This window comes from Thamnophis elegans, chromosome 2 (assembly GCF_009769535.1).
Source record: "Thamnophis elegans isolate rThaEle1 chromosome 2, rThaEle1.pri, whole genome shotgun sequence".
Lineage (NCBI taxonomy): Eukaryota > Metazoa > Chordata > Lepidosauria > Squamata > Colubridae > Thamnophis > Thamnophis elegans.
The window spans coordinates 142695266-142714285 of NC_045542.1; the positions used below are offsets into that span (position 1 = coordinate 142695266).

General features: G+C 44.1%; 1 pseudogene; it reads left to right on the top strand.

The window, feature by feature from the left end:
- LOC116502702 overlaps positions 1-19020 on the top strand; it is an 84782-nt pseudogene that overhangs the window by 51006 nt on the left and 14756 nt on the right.

Genomic DNA, 19020 nt, shown 5'->3' on the forward strand with positions numbered 1-19020 from the left:
GCCTTTACACAAAGGAAAAAACCAGTCCAACTTGTCAAAAACAGCACCACAAAAAACAGATTAGGAACACAAGTTAAAATCGGTAAGTGAGCACCTGTCCACCCTAGATGAGAAGACCAAGAAAGCTGATTAGGGGACTGGAGGCTAAAGCATATAAAGAATGGTTGCTGGAATTGGGTGTGTTTAGTTTAATGAAAAGAAGGACTAGGGGTGACATGACAGCAATGTTTCAATATCTCAGCAGCTGCCATAAAGAAGATGAAGTCAAGCTGTTCTCCAAAGCAAATGGGTGGAAACTTGGATAACCATTTGTCTGAAATGGTATGGAGTTTCCTCCTAAGCAGGAGGTTGGAGTAGAAGACCTCCAAGGTCGCTTCTAGCTAAATTATTCTACCCTACCCTGCCCTGCCCTGCCCTGCCCTACACTGTCCTACATGGTGCCCCATTTTTGTAATTATTTGAGTTGAATTTGTGCTAGGAACCTCAAAAATATTTAAATATTCAAACTAGCAAGCTTCCCTTTTTCCAATGCCTCATTTACAATCATTAATAAGAAAAATACACAGTTAACAGTTAAGATTATTAAAATCCCAGGACAGTCAAAATATAGAATAGAAGTAAAAAGTGTTCTGAAAGAACAATTAGCCAAGGCCCCATTAGCTTAGAAAGTAAAATTTAATCTTCTGACTTGTGCCTGGATTTGGAGGCCAAACAATCCAACTTTGCATAGGCTAAGAATTGTCTTCAATGGAAAACATCCTTCATTTTCTTATTTACTGTCCAGCCAATGGCTCAGACTACTAGCAGCTTCTTTGCAATCTGAGGAGGAGCAGAGTCTCTGGGTATTGATGGCACACCAGACAGAACCCTGGTTGAGTTCTCCCAGCACTTTCAGGAAGGTGTTGAGGATGAACAGGATTGCTCCTTCTTAGGACAACATAAGGCATTTCATAAAATACTACAAAGAATCCCTTCCCCTACAGACACATTTCCTTCTTTAAAGGCAGGAAGCGTTTAAAGGCCTTCAGTGTCTTCAGAGAATCAACTGGCAGGTGGGCCTTGGAAAACCCACCAATCAGGAACACTATCCAAGGAAGGGTTAGTGTCACTGATTGGTGGGTTTTCCGAGGCCCATCTGCCAGTTGATTCTCTCAAGTCACTGAGGACCTTTTGATTGTGGATGGATGGATTCATAGATCCAGAATGAAGAGTATTCTGATTAGGGTTTGTTGGCTGTTTGGTAGATCAATTGATCCAGAAGAAAAAAGGGCTTATTTAACCTGAATGGCACTGAAAGTCCTACAGAATCATTCAAGATCATAAAACCTTCCTAACATATTTCTTTAGTCAAATGCTTTTGGTTCTGTCAATTTTGTCATCTAAACCACAGATCCTTACTAAGCATAGAGCCATTTATCTTAATGTTTATGTTTGCTATATAAAATTCTTAATAATAGGAAAGATCCTGCAGTTCTTCCTTGGTCAGTTCTGTATTTTTTTCTCCCTTTCAGGAGGTTCTTCTGCCCTTTGAAGAGGTGGCTGTTTATTTCTCTGAGGTGGAGTGGTCTCAGCTGGATCCTGACCAAAAAGCTCTGCATTGGGAAGTCATGCTGGAGAATTATAAGAATGTGGCCTCGCTTGGTAAGAGTTTCCCACTCTCCAGTCAGAGAGTTCAAGAAGACATTTTGTAGTTAGATGCCATTAATTAGTTCTTATGAAAACATTTATAAATTGATATCTTCAGAGGGAGAAGGGAAAGTTCTGTTTTTCTAGTGCTCCTAGGAAGGAAATAGGTCAATGGCATTTTGCTTAGATATATCCTATCTAATTTATATTTCTATATAAACATTTTATGACAAAGTAATTCCTTGGTTTGAGGTAATGCCAAACTTCATCACACAGATTTCAACTCTTTTGGCCCAGATGCTTCCATATCAGTCCTATCAAGAGTTGCCAGTCAGGTTTTTTGACTTAATGTCTTTTGCAAGGTTTTAGGCCTCGTCAATAGAGATGTTATCATTTCTATACCATGCCATTATTAAGATACAAATATGCAGTATATATTGGAATTTGGCACAATACCCGAAGGCAATCAATATGACTTTTGACAGAGTGAGCTTTTTCCCTAACCTTTCTCCCATTTTCATTTCTCTTTCACTTTGAAGGTGAGAATGAGAATAAAGACTCTGGAGAACCATTCCAAGTATTCAGAAAAGGAGATAAAATGGAGAAACCTGCAATTCAAACAGAATTTCAAAGTCAGGAGAGAAACCTGTTGAATAACTGGAATAAGGAAGGCTCATCTCCTTCGATTGTTTCTCAGATGCAGGACTTTTCTGATCAACAAGAAAAACTAAAGAAGAAATTTATTGAGAAAGGTGTAACAATCTTCAAAGAGACATTAAATGTAAATGGACCCTGTGCATCACAAGCCAAAGGAGGAGCCAATATGGGCAAAGACAAAGGAAAGAAATACAGATGGAAGTTCACACCTTCTCAAGAAAATGGGTCTCTTGAGTCACAGAAAAGTTTTCACATGGGAGAGAAGACAAATAAATGCAATGAACATGGAAACAAGACTGTTAATAAAAAGACATCCACAATGGAGAAGCCATATAAATGCATGGAGTGTGGAATGGACTTTGGAAGATGCAGTAATCTTACACGCCATCAAAGGATCCACACAAGAGAGAAGCCATATAAATGCATGGAGTGTGGAAAGAGCTTTAGCCGAAACAATAGCCTTATTACCCATCAAAGGATGCACACAGGGGAGAAGCTATATGAATGCATGAAGTGTGGAAAAGGCTTCAGAGCAAGCAGTAAACTTACACGCCATCAAAGGATCCACACAGGGGAGAAGCCATATAAATGCATGGAGTGTGGAAAGGGCTTTAGCCAAAACAGTAACCTTACTAGCCATCAAAGGATCCACACAGGGGAGAAGCCATATGAATGCATGGAGTGTGGAAAAGACTTCAGAACAAGCAGTAAACTTAAACGCCATCAAAGGATCCACACAGGGGAGAAACCCTATAAATGCATGGAGTGTGGAAAGGGCTTCATCGAAAACAGTAACCTTACTAGCCATCAAAGGATCCACACAGGGGAGAAGCCATATAAATGCATGGAGTGTGGAAAGGGCTTTAGCCAAAACAGTAACCTTACTAGCCATCAAAGGATCCACACAGGGGAGAAGCCATATGAATGCATGGAGTGTGGAAAGGGCTTCATCGAAAACAGTAACCTTACTAGCCATCAAAGGATCCACGCAGGGGAGAAGCCATATAAATGAATGGAGTGTGGAAAGGGCTTCAGCACACCCCATAGTCTTATTTCCCATAACATGATTCATAGACTGGAGAATCCCCAAAACAAAGATACATTTGGATGAAAATGTATGCTAATTATTGATTTAATGGGTTTTATGAATGGATTTCAAATTTAGAGACCGAACTCTGAAAAAGGGTTTTAGTAATGAAAAAAGAAAAAATAGGCATGAGTCACTATAATTATGATTTATATATTTTTGAATGTATCTATATATACAGTATATAGAAATGTCAAACTAGCCGCTCGCAGGCTGGTTGTGTTATGTGAAGGACATACCTATCCCAGCTCCGTGAATAGGGAAACTGTTGCAATATGCCACATATGGCCACATGACATACGGAGTTTGAAATCCATGGTATATACGTTCATTTTATTTCATTTTTTAGAAATGAGTTTCCTGTTTTCCAACTGCCAGGATTCTCCCAGTTAGTCATAGCTCTCAGAGGGATGCGAAGACGTTTAACAGATGCTGCTTCCCTAAGCCCAAAAGGAAAATTTCAAAAAAAACCCAATCAAATTACACCATGGTATAGAACTGGGATCCTCCACATTAGTTAAATTTGCATCCCTAGTGTAGAACCGAGACCTGAGTCAGCCGCTATCTATGCAGAAGCATTGAACATTATTCAGTCAAAGTCCTCATGACAGTTGTCACGTGCAGATCAATGTGGAGCGTGTGGAAAAAGCTGAAAGGATGAAGAATTCCTCTCTCACAAAAGGAGCCAGAAGCGCCCCAAGTGCATGTGCAATTTTCTTTTCAAGCATTATCGCCATGTTTTGCTCTTTTGTAGTGTGGTGAGTCCAAATTCGATTTAAATAAAATCAATTAAATATCAGTTGGGTAGTTTTGTTCTAGTTATGTATTATACTTACGTATTAAACTCTTTAGTTGATTTAAAAATGTATTAACACAAGATTTGTGGAAGGATTTGGAGGAAGCATATTTCAGGATTTGAGAGTGTCATGTTGGTTTGAAGCTCAGTTGACAGTAATAGTTCTGGGTCAAGCTGAACAATAAAGAGACTGAAAAGAGCAGAGTGTCATCGTTCCAAATATCATGCAGAATTAAATTAGAGTCAAAGGCAAATCTTTTCCTCAAAATTCCAATTTAATAAGGCAGACATGTTGGCACATCTGTGGAAAATCCCAAATCTGAAAACTTCCTGGGATTTCATCCAGTTGAAAGTTCATGATCTTATCCCCACACCCATAAATTCATCACATGGTCCAATCTTCTTCAGCCACGCTGGCATTTCCACCCATTTTGTTCCGATCAGATGCAGAGGTGCGGTAACAAAAGATGACCTTGGGCTTCTAGAAAAGAATGACAACAACACATTCCACAATTCTACTCCTTTCCATTCCCCCTCCCAACTATCACACTAATGAAACAGCACAGTGAAATAAAAGAGAGTGTGGCAGGCCAAAGATCCTAAAAGGTATATAACTGCAGGCCTGACAGGCGGCGTCTCCTCAGAAAAAAACACGTTTTCTGAAAAGAGAATAACTTAAAAGTTAACACAATTAACCACCTCTTCCCCCCTCAGGGGGACCCTTTGGCTTATTGGGAGACTTCTCAAGGAATTGTTCTACTAACTACTCCACTTTTAGGTTCCAACTTTTCACCCAAGTAGCTTCAGACAAAGGGTAACCCTTCCACTGCACTAAATACTGTAAGCGACCCCTATTCAGCCTGGAGGCTACGATTTTTCCCACCTGAGATTGTGTTTCCCCTTCTATCACTACAGGAGGAGATAAAGCTTGGGTGGACGGTCTTATGCTGGACCCAATTACTGGCTGCAACAAGCTACAATGAAATTCTGGGCCAATTTTCCCTAGACTTCTGGGTAGACTGACTCGAACTATAACTGGGTTATAGTTCTGGGTTATAACTGGGTCATCTTCACTATTGAGAATGGACCTAGAAATTTTGGACCAAATTCCTTGCTAAGCATTCTTAAACTTATATATTTGGTACATACAAAAACTTTGTCCCCCACACGGAAGGGTTTTTGGAGCGAGCGGTGTTATCAGTTTGCTTCTTGTAGGCTTCTGCCACATCTGCTAGAGCCTTGTTCGTATTCTCCCAGCCTTTCGTTAGTGAGTCCATCCATTCAAAGACATGAAGGAGGGAGGTTCTCTAGGCAGCTCAGGCATGGCAACAAATTCCATGCCACTGTTTATCTGGAGAGCCATTAATCCCGTGCAGCCCAAATGCAATCATCAATTTCCTACCGCCGTCTTCCCACTTTATCGTAGACTTCCACTTGTCAAGCAATGCAAGACCCAAGATAATATTTTCTGGCATCTCTGGAGCCACAATGAATCTGAGAAGCTCATAGTGGCAGTCCACTTGTAACTTTACCAGTTCAGTTATTAGCGTGGCTGGGCCCCCTCCAATTAGCATTCCATCTACCTGCTCAACCCGATTGGGACAGGCTAGATGTCTTTTGCGTATACCCAGTTGCTTTACAATCGACATGCTGATAAAGCATCGAGTGCAACCGGTGTCCACAACTGCTTCAACTTCCCCTTCCACCCCCGTCTCGGGTACTTGGAGGTTGGCTTGGAAGGCGAAGGGGCGGATGGGCACTCACCATTGGATCATCTTTGGCATTTTCCTCTTCTGTAGCCTCCCCATTGGTAGGACTCTTCTTCACCTTAGGTTGGGGATCCTCTTCCAGAGGTTGCTTGCCCTTTTCCTCCTCTGAGGCCTCCCCCTTGGTAGGACCTTTCGGCACCTTAGGTTGGGGATCCTCTTCCAGAGATTGTTTGTCCTTTTCCTCCTACGAGGCCTCCCCATTGGTAAGACTCTTCGTCACCTTAGGTTGGGGATCCTCTTCCAGAGATTGTTGCCCCAGATGACTATTTTCTGGTGGCATCTGGGGCCTTCTCTTTACCGCAGTGGCAGTTGGTGTGCACGTTTGTGGCATTGGAGCCAAGCACTCTGATTCTCTGTGGCCAAGTTGACAGCAACAGTGGCATTTTATGGGCCCCACGAGGGAAGGAACCTAGTTACATCTCTAAACTTAGGAACCACCTCATCACATTGTTCTGCTATCCATCCTGCAGTTTCCCCCTCATTCATCCATTCTTCTATTGTCGAGAACTCTTCTCTGTTGGAAGGTGGGGTAAGAACCTGTTGGGGCATTGCAGGTGCACATTGTTCCACCATCCATCCTGCAGCCTTCCTCCCGTTCATTTCTCCTTCCATTATCAAGAACACTTCTCTGTAGGAAGGTGGGGTAAGAACCTGTTGTGGCATTGCAGTTGAGACTGGACTCTGGGGGGGGGGGGTGTCAATCTCTGGGTTGCCCACTGCCCAGTTATCTGTCATGGTGCCATCTGCTGAGGGAGGGCAGGTGCCCACTGGCATTCCTTCCATCCATGACCTGGGGTTAAGACCCATCCTGGGGGTGCCTGATTCACAGGTTGCAATTCAACCAATGATGACTAGCTAGGAGGGGTTATGTGCCAAGGCCCCCTCTACTGGCTTGGAGGATTTTCCCATGTTGATGGCCAAGCAGATGCCTACTGGCATCTTTTCCATCCAAACTCTGGGAAGAAAGCCCAATTTGGAGGTGCTTAATTCGCAAGCTGAAGCCCACGGGTGGCAGAAGCTCTGGAACCGAGTGGAAGTTCTTTGCGGGAGTGAAACAGCCGCCGCTGCTCGGGCAGAGAAGTTCCACTCGGTCACGGACTCACGGAGCTTCTGCCGGCGTGGTGGCGCCTGTGCTGCGCGGTTCCCAGAGACCATGCCGCGAGTCCGCGAGGCGTGGTCACGTCCCGCCGCCCTCCCCTGCGGCTCTCCTGCCGCGGCGTCCGTTTCAGTCGCGCAGAGAACTTCCACTCGCTTCCGGGGCTGCCACTGCCCGGCAGAAGCCCCTGAACCGCGTGGAAGTTCTCTGCGCGAGGTGAAACGGGTGCCTGCCCCCTCGCTCTCCTGCCGCAGCGTCCGTTTCAGTCGCACAGAGGACTTCCACTCGCTTCCGGGGCTCCCGCCGCCTGGCAGAAGTCCCTGAACCACGTGGAAGTTCTCTGCGCGCGGTGAAATGGGTGTCCGCCCCCTCGCTCGCCTGCCGCGGCGATCCCAAATTCATTCACTCAGCCGGGGCGTTCTCCCAGCTGGGAAATCTGAACTCGCGGAAGAAAATCCTTTTCCGTTTAACACCGAGGTGGCGCAATGGTTAAATGCAGCACTGCAGTTCAGCAGTTTGGCTGTTCAAATCCCACCAGGCTCAAGGTTGACTCAGCCTTCCATCCTTCCGAGGTGGGTAAAATGAGGACCCAGATTGTTGTTGGGGGCAATATGCTGACTCTGTAAACCGCTTAGAGAGGGCTGAAAGCCCTATGAAGCGGTATATAAGCCTAACTATTGTTATAACACTCCAACACCACAGCTGTTTGCCTTTGCCATCATGACAGACCAGTCCACCTTCGACAAGTCACAACTCCTATTTTTAGGTATCCTGGCAGCCCTTGCAGAAAGGGGTTCTATAGAAGTAGATAAAATGGCAAACTTCACCAGCTGACTTTCTATTCCACGATTTATTTATTTTTGCAATATCTGTGAATACAGTATTTTTTAAAAAGGATTCTCATCTGAATCAGAATAATATGTTTCAATAATATCTGGAAGTTGAATCATGGCAACTGGACTTTTATTTTTTTATTTTTTGCTATTTGTCTCAGCTTTCAGACACCTGGATGACTTAGAATCTTTATTGACATATTTCAATAATATTGAAAATTTGAATATTCAAATATAAGAATTGAGAAACAATCTTTGAAAGGTGCAGACTGATACCCCCATCCCACTTTCAACACTACAACAACCAGATTAAGATCAAATTCAGCTCTAATAAATACAAATAGTGCTTGACTTGCAACCTTTCATTTAATGACCATTCAGTTACTATGGGAGTGAAAAAATGTCTTATGACCGTTTTGCACACTTTTGACCATTTCGGCATCCATTCAGTCAAGTGATCAAACTTTGGATACTTGGCAACTGGCTCATATTTATGATGGTTGCAATGTCCCAGGGTCATATGCTCACCTTTTGCAACCTTCTAACATGCAAATTCAATAGGGAAGCCAAATTCACTTTACAGCAGTGATTCACTTAACAACTATAGCAAGGAAGGTCATAAAATGGGGCAAAACCAATGTGACCACTGTCTGTGATTCCTTTGTTCCATCCAACTATATACCAATTATCCCATATCCAATAAAATTCTGATTCTTCTTTTCCCTGTATTTCTTTCGTTAATATATCCATTTCGGCACAGTCCATAATTTTTCTTATTATTTCTTCTTCATTTAGGTTTAGTTTATTTTTCCACTTCTGGGCGAAAGCTATCCTTGCTGCTGTAAGTATACGTAATATTAGATATTGTATTTCTTTTTTGTATTTCGTCGGTATAATTCCTAATAGAAAGAGTTCAGGTTTCCAATCTAACTTAACCTTTGTTATTTCTTCCAACCAATTTTTGATCCTTTTCCAGAATTTTTTTGCCTCTTCACAAGTCCACCATAAATGATAATATGTGCCATGATGTATTGAATCACATTTCCAGAAATTTAGCGAGGTATTTGTTGAAATTTTGGGCAACCTTGACAGTGCCAGATGCCATCTATAATAAAGCATTTTGTACTGGTTTTTCTTGTATGGGATTGATAGTGTCATTCTTAAATTTATTCCCCAAAATTTTTCCCATTTGTCTAGTTCAATGTTATAGCCAAAGTTCTGTGCCCATTTTATCATTGGTTCTTTTACAATTTCCTCTTCCATTTGATACTTCAAGAGGAATTTGTATATTTTCCCCTATCATCTTTCTGTCCAGACTTTGAATAATTTTATCCAATTCGTGTGGTTCTGTTTCAATACCATATATTTTAGTGTCTTTATTGTATTTAGTTTTAATTTGGAGGTAGGTTAGCCAATCACCTTTCATATTCTGATCTGCCAATTCTTCAATTGTTTTTAAATTTCCCTGTCTGTCAATTAGATCTCTGTATCTTAGAATTTTGTTCCAATCTGTAAAATTTGGGTGTGTCATTCTTTCTGTTGGTGATAGCCAATTTGGGGTTTTCACATAGTGGATTTTTTTGATTTTGAGCCATTGTTGCAGTAAAGTTCTCCTAATTAAATGATTTTGAAAGTATTTGTGCGTTTTATGTTTGTCATTCCATAAGAAATTATGCCAGCCTGCCTGCAGGTCATGGCCTTCTAAGATCAGAATTCTTTTATTCTTTAACTCAATCCAATCCTTCATCATTGTCATTGTTACTGCAGTTGCGTATATACTAGGCTCCCTGTGTGCTTCCATCCATCGCTACGAAGATCTGCTGACTCTGCCTGCCTGCTGGTAAGGAGCCGGGTTTTTTTCTTTTATTTTTTTAATGTATTTTAAAATAATATTTTATTTATTGTGCATATGATTTTTTTAAATAGTGGTATTCTGTGTTGATTCTTTTTTTAAATTGTCTTAGACTATTTAAAAAAAGATTCTATCCAAAATAAATTGAAACAAGCCATTTTTAAATTTTCTATGCACAATACTTTGAAATGGACTCAGGAGTCATGAGTGACACTGAGTGAATTTGCACTTTTAATAATCAGGAAGATACAATGGCATTGAAAAAAGTGACTGATGACCATTTTTCACACTTAGCGACCATTTTCACACTTAGCGACCGTTGTGGCATCTTCATGGTTACGCGATCAAAATGTTGATGTTTGGCAACAGATTCATATTTCTGATGGTCGCTAAGTAAACCAACGTTTGCAGACGAAGAAAAGAAATTAGCATTAGCAGAAGGACTTATGTCTTTTCATGCTATTAATCACAATCATTCCTTCAGATCTATGGACTGTACATCACAAGTTGTCAAAAAGTTATTCAACAAAAAATTTACCTGTGCTAGAACAAAATCCGAGGCAATTGTGCGTAATGTGCTTTCCCCATATGCATTTTCAGAATTAAACAAAAATCTAGAGAAAATTAATTTTGCATCCATATATTCTGATGCATCTAATCATAAGGATATCAAATTATTTCCAACCCTTATTAGATTTTTTGATTCGGAAACTGGAATACAAATTAGAATGTTAGATTTTGTTTCTTTGCCTGGCGAAACTTCGGACATAATTTTCAGTTCCATTGTTAATATTTTGGAACAAAACAATTTAAAACACAAAATAATTGCATATTGTGGAGACAATACGAATGCAAATTTTGGAGGAAAAGCGAGAAGAGGTACAAATAATATTTTTTATAAATTAAACAAAAAGCTTAATCAAAACATTATTGGTGTTGGTTGTGCAGCGCACATAATACATAATGCCATTCAAACAGCTGCTGACTTGTTGCCCATAGATGTGGAAAATATTATTGTTAAAATATATTCTTATTTTTATATATACACTGTGCGCGTTGAAATTCTTAAATAATTTTGTAAAAATGCGGAAGTCGAATATTGCAAAATACTTGGATGCAGTAAAACGCGCTGGTTAGCTCTTTTGCCAGCTGTCAAAAGAATTTTGCAAATATACGATCCTTTGAAGTCCTACTTTCTATCACAGGATAAATGTCCTAGAATTTTAGAAGAGTTTTTTGAAAAAGAATCTTCAAAAATTTGGCTAGAGTTTGTACACAATCAAGCAGCTCTTTTTCAAAATAGTATAAAACTTATTGAAGGTGACAAAATTTCGGTAATCGAAGTAGCAAATGAACTTAATAATTTAAAATTTCAGTGTCAAGAGCGGTTAGAAAATATTTTTTATTCCCATAACTACCCGTAATAGTATAAGGCAGTTAGAAGAACAAGGTGCAATAAATCGTGCAGACACCATGAATCATGTTTAAAAGTTCTATAGTATGAGACTAGAGCTCCACACGCCCAGACCAAAGGTGAAACAAGACAGTATCTCCTTATAAGGCTTCTTTCCTCAAAGTAACCAATCAGAAATGGGTTAAGTATTTCCGTGTTGTGCTGCTTTTGGCAAAGTATAAGAATGCTCTTCCATTAGAAGAGTTGTTCAGAAGTTACATGCTAGCCTTTGACTGGCATTTCTGAACCCGGCTGCCAAATAAGCTTCTCCTTGATCCTGAGACGTCTAAGCCCTGTTATTTTCTGCTACACCTGGGCTTGAAAACTAGAGCGTTGGTATTGCTTCTGTAAGTATTTTAAAGTATTCTTTTTTGTCACTCTATAGTTCTGTACAGCTTGTTTGTAAGCTCTTTGGGAACTACTCTGCTTCTTTTTAATCACTGTACTGCAGTTTGCAAACTACGGTATTGTATTTGTAAGTACATTTCTTTGCAGAGATAAAGTTTGTTTGCATTTGCTTGGTGTCAAAGCCAATAAATCACAGGTTACAAGGTGTAATATAGAATCATACTTTTATTTTGGTACCAAGATATAAGGACACCTGTTTGAAAAGCTAGACTCTTACAGCAGTTTTTCTCCACAGGCCCCCCTCTATTCTTATCCTCAGTTCCCACCCAGGGTTGGGACCCGCACAAGTTCCCCATTCCCTCCCCCCTCCAGGGATAGGATACTGCAAAATCCCCATTCCCTCCCCACTCCAGGGGAAGGATACTCTAAAATCCCCATTTCCTCAATGTGACCACTGTCTGTGATCTGGTTCGTGATGGAAGGAGGCAGGAAAGCGCGGGGCACCGGAGAGCTCACCCAGCTGTATTTCTTTCGTTAATTTATCCATTTCGGCACAGTCCATAATTTTTCTGTATAATTTTTCCGTATAAAATTTTTAATCAAGCCCCCCCCCCCCCCCCGTCAATTGAAAAGCTAGACTCTTACAGCAGTTTTTATAGTCGAGGGATGGTCATATTCAACCCTTTGCCCTTCACCTAATAATGCATGCATAACAATTTCAATTTCAATTTTCAATTTTTATGGATTTGTATGCCGCCCAATCCCGAAGGACTCCGGGCGGCTTACACAAAAAACAGTTTAAGAAATATTAAAAAGTTTAAAATATAAGACAGAGCAAATTAAAAAGGCACAACATGCATTCGATCTTAATGGGGCTGAAGCTCAAGTGAAGATCGGCAGCCCCAGGCCTGCCAGCACAGCCAGGTCTTAACAGACTTTCGGAAGGCCGAGAGAGTGGGGAGGGTCTGGATCTCGGGGGGGGGAGGGGTAGATTGTTCCATAGGGCCGGGGTAGCTACAGAGAAGGCTCTCTCCCGAGGAGCTGCCAGACGACATTGTGTAGTCGATGGCACCCAGAGAAGGCCCACCCTGTGAGATCTTATTGGGCGCTGGGAGGTATGTTGCAGGAGACGGTCACAGAGATATCCAGGTCCTAGGCCATGTAGGGCTTTAAAGGTGATAGGGAGCCAGTGCAGCTCACGGAGGATAGGTGTAACATGGGTGTATGTACACCCAGTATCGCTCGCGTGGCTGCATTCTGGACCAAATGTAGTCTCCGAACACTTTTCAAGGGCAGCCCCATGTAGAGCAAGAGATAATTTTGATTGGTTATTTGGATTTCAGCCCCGCTAAACCCTTACGCTTGTTATGTTCTTGCAAAGTGTGCCAGTTATGTGGGTTTGGCATTTTTTCCTATAAGCAGCTATTCTTGTTCCTAACATCCTGGCTAGAGGTTTTAAGGTGCTAACTTTTGTCTCATTGTTAATGTGCAGCCACCCCCTCCTTCCTGTTGCCGAGCAGAATAAAAGAACAGATAGTTTTTTTGAGACCGCTCCCCCGCAACCCCCTCCCTCTTCAGTGAGAGAAACAGGAAATGAGCAAAGCTCTTAATTGTCAAGGCAAAGAAATGAAGATAACACAAAATGTTTTATCAGAATTCATATTCTTCACTCTCATGTCCATTCCATCCACACCTGGGCTCCATCTTCTCTGATCCCCAGGGCCTCATCTGTGTATCTTTCCATCATCTGATCCTTCATTCCCCTCTCGAGGATCTTGGGAAGGCCTACTTCCCAAAGGTTCTCCTGAGACTATCAATTCTTTTTCAATCCTTATTTGCTTTATTGACCTCATAACTAATTGTCTGAGTAGAGCAATCATACAGGGGATGAAGGCTATTCCTGCTACCCCACACAGCAACAGGAACAACAGCTGTTTGACCTATGAAAACCACTGATCTCTCCGTAATAGTCTTTTGCAGCTTCTCTGACCATTCCTGATTTATTATAGAAACAGCATTCTCCTAAAACCAAACACACACCACTTTCTCAGTTGTCAGGAGGTCCAGCCCCCATCGATTTTGCATCACTACTGCTGCCAAGGAGTCTGTCTGGTCTTGCAGTTCGATTAAGTTCGGGCAGTCTGACCTAGGCTATGTTGCAACTCCTCTGACAGCTGCTTAAACTGCACTGTAGAGTGAGCTAGGCCACCCACCCCTATCCCAACTGCTGTGCCTATCCCCAGGATCACTAACAGTGGAATCACTAGTGGCACTCTCTTCTGAACATGGCCTAAGAGAAGGACTGGGAGGGACTGTTCCCCAACAACAACACCCATCCTTGGGATGAGATGTACCAAGGTAGATGTCCCAGTCCATTTGCAAGTCAAACATACCTATGAATTCCCCCCTCACAGGCATAAGACACCATTTTCTTCCAAACAAACTGCCATGCTCATGGAGAAAGCGTGAAAGCGCTTGTATTCATTATGCCAAATCCCAAAGTCCCTACCAAACATGCCAGTTAATGGCTGGAGTAGAGGTTTTTCGTGTCACTGGACTTTGTCAATGATAAAGGGAACTCCAGCCTCCAAGAAATAATGGGAGCTCTCATTTCCAAAGAGAAGAAAGTGGGCGCTGCGTGGGCTTCTTCCAACAGCTGAATCCTCCCCTCCTGTTCCTTCTTTGGCTGTTGGAAGAAGCCCAAGTGGCACACGCTTCCTTCTCTTTGACATCCATCTGGTTTCCAATTGGAGGGGGGAATCCAAGCGTTAGAGCAAAGAGAAGGGTGAGCTTCTGCTTTTCCTTTCCTTCCTCTTCCAATAGCGAAAGAAGGAACAGGAGGGGAGGATTTGGATGTTGGAAGAAGTTCCGCCGGTGTGTGCTTTCTTCTCTTTGACAACCATCTGGTTTCCAATTGGGGGGAGGGGAATCCGTGCATTTGAGAGTGAGAAAAGGCAGTCTCTAGCAGAAGCTCTCCCTTCTTTTCGTCCATTCCCTCCATCTTATACAGGAATGGACGCAAAATTCTTTCAACGGGTATGCATGTACCGTACGCCTGAAACCCACCTCTGTCCCTTTCCTTCGGAAGGTCACAGTGGGGTACATTGCAAAGTCACCTTTCCTTTTTCATTCTTGTTTCAGTTGACTTACTCCTTTCTTCCTCAGCAACAGAATTAAATGAGACTCTTGTTAAGAAATTTTTCCCCTAATGCCAGTACTTGAAATACAAAGCTCTTTACTAAAGTATAACATTGCCAAAAGCTTCCCAATCAAGGAGCCCATCCTGGCCCCCATGGGAAATGCACCATTTCTCCGCTCTTTTCATGAGTACCTTCCATGCCCAGAAAATCCACCAGGGGGGCACTTCAGCTTTGGGCCCCTGTTACAAGTTGGGAAGGCAGTGACGGCATTCAGTTTTTGTCTTTCTCTGACACTAGACTCTCTCTCTCTCTCTCACTTTAACTACATGTGTTGTGCAGGAGTTTAGAAAGGCGGAAAGAAAATCTGAAAGATCCAGAGGTGGAAAAGGTAGGGGTGTGTGTGTGTGTTTGTTCTCACTGAAAGAGAGACAGTGGGTTTTCACTCTAAAAAGGGGAAGAGAGACATGCCTAGTCCTCATCCAGGTTCATTTTTTTTTGTTTTAGGAGTGGGAGAAACTTCCCCAGATCTCATGTTTCCCTCCAGCCCTTTTCCATGCTTGTAATAGGCATGAGGAGAAAGCAGAGACATGCATGCTGCCCTCGGGGAATAAATCCAGATCCTCAGAAATGAAGCGGGGAGGGGGGAACCTGGAGAGTCCTTCCCATCCCATTTCCCGGTGAAAGCTCCTGTGTAGGGGGAGAGCTTGCATGGCAAATCTCAAGCAGGAAATAAGAAATATATTTGCAAGGAAGTGTTGGAAGAAATGTCCTTCTGGGTTCGGCTCCAAATGGGGGAAAAGACATTGGAGACATGGAGGCTGAAAGATGGCCCCTATCTCTTTTCTGTTTTTTGTTTTTTTGGTGCCTTTCTGTGCATAGCCTTGGAAAAGCAACGTTTATATTGTCCTGTTTACTTAGCACATTTTGTAGTTAGTAAAAACACAATAATATTACACATTTTAGGCTAGAATATAATGGCATATACGTTTAACATTGTAAAAGAATATAAAAGCAACCTTTTAACATTTTATAAAATAGTAACTCAGGGACGTGCAGTCACTGGAGGCAGGGGAGGCGGGGCCTCACCAGTCTCATAAGGAAAAGGAAAGAATTTTTAAAATAATTAAAAAGGCCAATGTAGTTGCTACCAGACTCCAAGTCACAATGACTCTGAGTCTGCTTAGTGCTAACTGTAGGGGGAGGCGAGAGAACTATGGGCCTCCTTTGCATTTTTCGCCTTTTAAGAGTTAAGCAAGGGTTAAAAAGTGAAAAATTCCTTATACAAAAGAGGCACATGATTCTCTCGCCTCCTCCTGCAGAGAGCACTTTGTTTAGAGGCTTTTTAAAATCATTTAAGCAGAGTCATCCATGTGGTGACTCTAGCAGCAACTATCCTTGCATTTTTGACGCAGCTGGAAGGTATGTGGGTCAGAGGGAGGGGGCAGGGGGGAGGAATTCAAAATTATTTGTAATGTAAGTAATTGTAATTTGCTTTTATTATGTGTGTGTGTATGTGTATGTGTGTGTTTTTACCCACCTCTGCTGGCGCGCGGGCTGGCACATTTATTTTCATTTTTCGGCCCGCCATAGAGCGAAACATGTCCTGGTTTGTGGCCGGGAGGCACGCTGGCACTTTAAAGTGCATGCCATTGCCCCACTGTATGGCCAGGGCAGCGGCATGCACTTTAAAGTGCCAGCGTGCCTCCCGGCCACAAACCAGGACATGTTTCGCTCTATGGCGGGCCAAGGCGGCATGCACTTTAAAGTGAATGCCTTCCGGGCTGGCCATTCAGTGGGACATGCTTGATGTGCTCCATCCCGGCAGGCGGAGAGGGCGAGGGAGGACTGGAGGCGACGGGGAGGCGGCGAAGCGAGGCTGCTCAGGCGGCTGAGCCAGCCTGGGGGACGAGGGGCAGTCACAGGCTCCAGAAGCTGAGGGGCTCAGAAAATCTACTTAGCATGGGCGCGGGGATGGCAGCAGGAGCTTATGCGGCACAGCAGGTCTCCTAGAATCTCCTAGGCACTGGCTGCGCGGCTCATTACCCTCAGTCGCCCCATGTTCAGGAAAGCAAGCGCAGGGAAGTCCTTTGCAGTGGGCTAAGACTGGTCACCTGCAAAGGACCTCCCCAGACTTGTTTTGATGAGTGTGGGGCGACTGACGGTAGTTTGCACCGATGGCACCCGCTCAAACTAGCCTCAAACTAGCCTCAGTCACCCTGTGTTCAGCAAAGCAAGCCCGGGGAGGTCCTTTGTGAGCGGCCAGTTTTAGCCACTTGCACCCGGAGCTGCGGCTGAAGTAAAGCCTCAAATTCCTTGCCTCCACGAGAATAACTGCTGCCACCTCCTCCTCCTCCAACAGCACTGCCGGATTTGCCTCCCGGTGCTGCAGCTGAGGTGAAGCCGCCAAAGTTCCTGCCGGCGCCCCCACCCATGGCAGCGGCACCTCCCCCTCTGCTCGGGGCACCTAAGCTGGGCCCCACGCTATCCCTGCCCCCTCCTCCTCCGCTGTGCTTTTGAAGAGCCATGATGCCTTTTTTTCATGCGGGGCGGGACCTCGAAGGCAGGTGTGGACCGACCACCGGAGTGCTGTCAAAAGTGAGGTGATGAAGAGGAACCCCATGGCAGCGTCATCATGGAAGCCAGTAGGAAGGCAGCAGAGGGGGTGGGAGCAGCAAAAGAAGGCCTCATGGCTTCTCAAAAGCATAGAGGAGGAGGCGGCAGTGGCAGAGGTAATGTGGTGCCCAGCTGAGGTGCTCTGAGCAGAGGGGGAGGTGCTGCCACCACTGCCAAAGGCAGGACCGCCAGCGGGAGCTTTGGTGGCTTCACCTCAGCCGCAGCGCCAGGTGACAAGTGTGGTGGTACTGTTGGAGGAGGAGGAGGCGGTGGCAGCAGTAGTTATTCTGGTGGCGGCAGGGCTCAACGGCATCTTCAGTGGCGGCCCTGCCCCCAGTGAATAAAACAAAGATGGAGCAGAGCCAGGCTGATGACGTCGCCGCAGCTACCAAGTCCGGACGGAGGTAGTCCGAGTGGCACTGAGGTGAAAGAGCAACATGACTGGAGAAGGAATTCTGGGAGTTGAAGTCCGCAAGTCTTAAAGCTGTCAGGTTTGAACACCCCTGGGTTTTTTTTCTGAAAGGTTAGGGGTGCAAGGATCTTGTAACTTGACAGCTTTAAGACTTGCACACTTCAATACCAGAGTTCCTGAACCAACATTCCTGGTGGAGGAATTCTGGGAGTTGAAATCCACAAGTCTTAAAGCTGTCAGGTTTAAAACTTGCGTGCTTCAAATGCCAGAATTTTTGACCCAACATTTTGGTTGCTAAGCAGGAATGCTGTTAAGTGATACTGATATTATATAACACTTTTAATTAAGGGGTACCTTGAATAAACATAACTTTGAGTTTCAAATAATACTGATTTCGTTGTTGTCTTAGGTGACATCTGTGAAAAAGATTCAGGTGCTCAGGCATGAAAATGTGCTGCTCAAACACTATACTTTTCTGTTCACACTGAAAAAAAATAAGAGGGAACATTGCTGTCATATGCCCTGGAGCTGTGGGCAAAGGAGTGACTGGTGCTCAGGCCAGCCAATATCGGCTGGACATGGCTCCCCCCCACGCCCCAACTCGGGATGCCAAATCTTTCATCCTGCCCCCATGGGCTTCAGGCACCAAAGGTGCCGGGCAAGATTGCGCAGGCACCTGCTGCCTTGCCTGGCAAGAGAGAAGTGGCGTCTGGAACAAGGTCCAGTGTGGTCCCCGGCCCTTCCCCAGAGGATCCCGGGACAGGGAGGGACCCTCTTTCGACCTCACTGTTTCTGGGGGGCACAGATCGCTGGGGGAGTCTGGAGGGGCAGGCAAGTCCTCCGCTCCTGTTCCTTCCTCGACTATGGAAGAAGCCCAGCTTCCTTCTCTTTGACAGCCGCCTTGTTTCCAATGGTGGGGGGAATTCATACAGAGGAAGGAAAAAAATGAATGGATTCCCCACTCCATTGGAAATGGGGCAGCTATCAAAGAGAAGGGAGCGTGCACCACGTGGGCTTGTCCAACAGCTGAAGAAGGAACAGGAGGCGAGGATTTGGCTGTTGGACAAGCCCACGTGGCATGTACCTCCTTCTCTTTGACAGCTGCCTCGTTTCCAATGGGTGTGGGAATGGGGGAATCCATGCAGAGTGAGGAAAAATGCATAGATTTCTTCCCCCCATTGGAAACGAGACAGCTGTCAAAGAAAAGGGAGCGCACATCACATGGGCTTCTCCCAATCCTCCGCTCCGGCAAAGGAAGTTGGTGGGCGTGGCAAACCTAGTGCAGATAGGCAGGGCGAGTGAGCGAGCAATGCCTGGGTAGGCTTGGGGAGAGCGAGC